Source organism: Sinocyclocheilus grahami, unplaced genomic scaffold (genome assembly GCF_001515645.1).
Source record: "Sinocyclocheilus grahami isolate Dianchi unplaced genomic scaffold, SAMN03320097.WGS_v1.1 scaffold270.1, whole genome shotgun sequence".
Classification (NCBI taxonomy): domain Eukaryota; kingdom Metazoa; phylum Chordata; class Actinopteri; order Cypriniformes; family Cyprinidae; genus Sinocyclocheilus; species Sinocyclocheilus grahami.
The window spans coordinates 2,090,133-2,094,932 of record NW_015505449.1 but is presented as its reverse complement, the minus strand read 5'-3'; the positions used below and the strand labels follow the sequence as shown (position 1 = coordinate 2,094,932).

General features: G+C 34.6%; 1 protein-coding gene across 1 annotated transcript in view; it reads right to left on the bottom strand.

Annotated features, from left to right (window-relative positions):
- LOC107599740 (potassium voltage-gated channel subfamily C member 1-like) overlaps positions 1–2,429 on the bottom strand; it is a 44,057-nt gene extending 41,628 nt beyond the window's left edge. The window contains exon 1 of the mRNA XM_016291421.1: positions 2,375–2,429. The gene's annotated coding sequence lies outside the window, so the exon portion shown is untranslated. The remainder of the gene's footprint in view (positions 1–2,374) is intronic.
- Between the last annotated feature and the right edge of the window lie 2,371 nt (positions 2,430–4,800).

Here is a 4,800-nt window from a genome sequence, read left to right as displayed (position 1 = left end):
TTTTAACGTGCAATTTAATGCATTGCGTTCTGGGCTCATCAGCTTGCCTGTACGGAGTTGATCCTTTTAAAATCACTTAATGCATTTCATAATGCACGTTCATATTTGCTTTTCTGTATATACTTTGAGTCAACAACAAGACATATAGGCTACTGAATTGTCTTTATCATCCGTTATTATGCCACATTAAGCATTTTGCTGTATGGGAGGACAAATGAAAGTTTGCGCATTGTGTACATGGCCATCTGCTTGCCTTGTAGTACATTAAATAATAACTATATATTGAATTTTACTCTTTTAATAGCATCTTAATACATTAAGCCATATTAAGTGTTTATGTTTTTCTACAGGAGGAAAACGCTTAACGAGAGACTTTGTGCATTGCGTTCATATTCTGCTGTTCTGTAGCCACGGATTTGCGGGTCTTGTCTTTTTCTTGCAGGACCCTGTATGTTATAGTATAAAATTAGTTTTAATCGTTTAATCACCACCACAGCGTCTTGTCTACATTGGCAACAGGCACGATTTGTGTGGATTGCAAGTGACGTCGCAGGTATCGGAGAGTGCAAGTGGCGATTGCAAGTGACTTTGTAATTTAGTTTATTTTTCTTGTCTGTAATCAATAAATAGAACAAAATAAAAAATTAAAAAGACTGCAAGTGACGTCACTAGCGGAAGCGCAAGTGTCTGAGAGTGCAAGTCTGAGAGTGCAAGCGCAAGGCTGCAGCCAGACCCTTCTCCCATTATCTCTAAAAAGTCTGGCAGCCCCTCTCACGTCTGTTTGGTGCAGTGGAGCCCCATCAGGCCATGAAGGGATGTGCAGCGATGCAGAGTGCTGCAGTCGCCTCCCCTTTGCAGTGACACACACACACTGTCCCGCGTCTCACACCGCACGCGTCCCTCTCCAAACACATCTGATCTGTACACCAACAATTTCAACCATTCTATAGAGACATTCATCAAAAACACACACCGTCCCACTCGCTCTCTCCCTCCTTCAAAGGTCAAAACATCAGATCCACTGATGCAGAAAGAAATATGGCATGAATGGGCAGATAGAGAGATATAAAAGGATCTTTTTCCTTCCAGCTAGAGGTCTTATCTCTTGCATGCATGGCTTATTTATTGACACCAAAATACTTCAGCAATAAAACCCAAAAAGAAATGCATTCACATCACAAAAATCCTCTCGGATAGACAGAAGCGTCACGTGATGCACTGGTGCTGTGTCTATTTCTGCAGCTGTGAACACATCTAAGACTCTGATTGTGTGTGTGCATGTCTCACATTTTCATTCAGCGCAACAGACTGCAGTGGAAAGACTCCATATTGTCTGCTTCAGCAGCTGTGTAGAAAAGTGTTTCCTTCCTTAAGGGCAAACTATCATTCTGAGCTACCTGTGAGCACAAATAGCAGCCCATTATATTCCAAACAAAAGAGCGCACTACTGCGCCATTGGCTGCCAGCAGAGAGCCTTCCTCTTTTTGGAAACGTGTGCTGCACACTAACCTGTGTATGAGATATTAGAGATGCTGGACTAGAAGTAATGCTTTCACAATACTAACAAATTAGAAACCCTCTGGTCAGAAAAGGGTCAAATGGAAAACAACAAAAGAATGCAGGAAAATATATAAAATGGAATAATAATGGAAAATCAAAGAAGGAACGGAATTCCATATTTAATTACAAGGAAACCAAAACAATTATATTCTGAAATGCAAGAATTATTAGTAAGATATAAAGTTTAGATTCCATTTTTAAATAATCAAAAAAAAGGGGGGGGGGGGGATCAAATTATAGTAAGCATAAAACTAAATTTAAACATTTTGTGTGGTTGAGAGAAAAGTAATCCTAAAAAACAAAAAATAAAAATTCAATGTAAAATATATTTTTTTTAAAAAGGACAAAATATTTAATATGCTTTGGTGATCATAAAAAGTGAATTTAAATATGTTTATGGTTGACAAAGAAATAATAATCCTAAATAAACACAAAGTAGCAAAAAAATTTAATGTAAAAATTTTTTTAAACAAAAATATCTAAATATGCTCTGGTAATCATAAAAAGTGAATTTTAATATTTTGTCTGGTTGAGAGAAGAAGATTAATCATAAAAATACAAAGTAACAAAAATTTTAATCTAAAAAAAAAATAGAATTATGCTCTGGTAATTACAAAAATTACATATTTTATGTGATTGGGAAAAGAATAATAATCCTAAATAAATTATAACAAAAAATAAGTGTTCAAATTTTTGCTACCAATTTAAATTTAAAATGTTTTAAATTAAAATTTAAATCCTTGTTAAAAGAAATAGAGAAATATAATTTAAACAAGTTACTGCAACTACAACTGGAGTATTTGAAGTGTCATACCTCTGTCCTTCAGTGGCAAACAGACGCTGTGTACAAAGCAGAGATCTAAGCCTGCATAACCAGACTGACAAATGTAAGGGATTACGAGAAATATGAATTGAGTGAGGTCAAAGTTGCTAAGTGAGGGAAGTGTTTCGTCTTACATGCAGCGAGCGTAACCCCTTCCTCACCTCTGCATCTGAGAGCTCAGCTCTTTCTCAAGTCTAACAGCAATTACAGCAAAGAGAGAGACAGAGAAACTATTAGCGGTAAGAGCACGGAGATGAGCACAATGCCATCATCATGTGATAGTCAACAGACACAACTTCACAAGGACTGTCTTGACTGAAATATTGCAACTACAGCTGTTTATCTATATGGGACAAGGTTCTTTAACTACTGGAAACATGCCGTAACAGAAACTTAGGAGATAAAAAAAAGCATTCAACAGTTTTAATGTGGATTAAATGCTGCTAAATAAAAAAAATTAAATAAAAAAAAGCTAAAAAAACACCCAATTCTGATAGAAAAAAAATATTTGTACTACTTCATTTCAGCATTACAACATATATTTCACTGCCATCTACAGTACATAAACTTCACACTGTCTATGGATCAATCTGCCTTAAAATCTGGATAATAACAGGCAATATTTTACAATATGGAGCTAATACTTCAAAAAGTATATAGATCTGATATGTTGCTTCAAAAAAAAAAAACATAAAAAATATAACTACAGAAAAAGATAGAGGGGAAACGAAACCGAAAAAGAGTCTTGTACTAATATGAGAACATAAAAGAGGACATGAAAGCAGAAGGAGAAAAAAGATAAGCACTGAATTGTGTCTGATAATACAAAAGTTTGAGGTCAGTAAGATTTAAAAGAATGAGCAACGACGCACTAAACTGATCAAAAGTGACAAAAGACATTCATAATGTTACAAAAGATTTAAAATAAATGCTGACTTTTCTTTTTTCTTTTACTTTTTGTTCATCAAAGATTCTTGAAAAACATTGATAGTAATAAGAAATGTTTCTTGAGCATCAAATCAGCATATTAGAATGATTTCTGAAGGATCACGTGACACTGAACACTGGAGTAATGATGCTGAAAATTCTGCTTTGATTAATAGGTATAAAACATATTTTACAATAAATTCAAATAGAAAGCAGTTATTTTAAATTGTAATAATATTTCACAATTTTTGGGCATATTTGATTAAATAAATGCAGCCTTGGTGAGCAGAAAAGACTCGTTCAAAAATAATGATCAAATAAAAAAAAAAACATAATTTACAATAATTTATTAATAATCTAGGCCTACTATATAAAAAAAATAGCCTAACAATAATATCTCCATCAAATTTAAGTCAGGTCTGAATTTTGAAGCAACCATGTTTTTAAAGTCATCATGAAATCAAGGTTGACCATTCTTATTATTTTTATGGAATATTGCAGTGTTTATTATAAAGTACTTATTCGTGCACATCATTATTTTTAAACCCATGTGCCTTTAATTTTAAACCACAATAACTTTCCCTCCCACTTACAACTACTTCAATCTTCAAGCGATTATAAAATGTCCAATTTATTTTTCTGACATCACAGAATCGCTATTAGAGTTTTGTGATGGCTAAGATAACTATAACAATAACTACATTAGCGTCCACACCAACATGATCACTGTTTATTATAAGTGCGCACTGGAGTTTTGTCGTCTGCCACTTGAAACGCTCGAGCTCATTAAAGTCAGTTAGATACTGATTGCCTGTCCATGTGTTTATCGTTCATCAGCTGGAAAAGATTGTTATGAAAGTGATTTCAACAATATTGTTGCTCTGTGCCGTTATCGTTTTAGTTGTGGTGTGGACTCTGATATTCTTTTAAATTTGGAACAATTTTGAAAACTATATCTTTATTGATACAGTTATTGTATTTGATGTGAGTCTGTCCTTTATACAGGCTTCTGGATACAACAGAAATTGTTTTTGGAGCAGGGTATTGGAGTGAGAGTGTGTGGTTTTTGGGATTTCACAAAAAATTGTGACTGATTCCAGTCTACTCCAACGTGACACATTCATTAAATATGCAGTTAAATATACAAAGATACTAAGATTGTTCTATAAACATGCTTAACCCCAATAGACTAGCAATACTTGTATATCTCCTACTTTGTGATTAATAATTACATAATCTGGCACATGTTCTGTATGCTTTGATGCCTCTGTCGAGTCCTTTGCCTTCTGTCTTCTGGCCTCTCTGATGCTCGTGTTGATTCTCCAGCTAGTGTCATGACTGATTCTGATGGTCTTTCTATTTCTCGTACCTGTGATTGTACAGCCGAGGAGGATCTCTCTTGCTCTGTGGCAATACTTTGTATTGATGTTCCAGGGTTCTCCTGTCCATGTGTCCTAGTACTTGTAGGGACAATGGTTGATTCCCCTCTT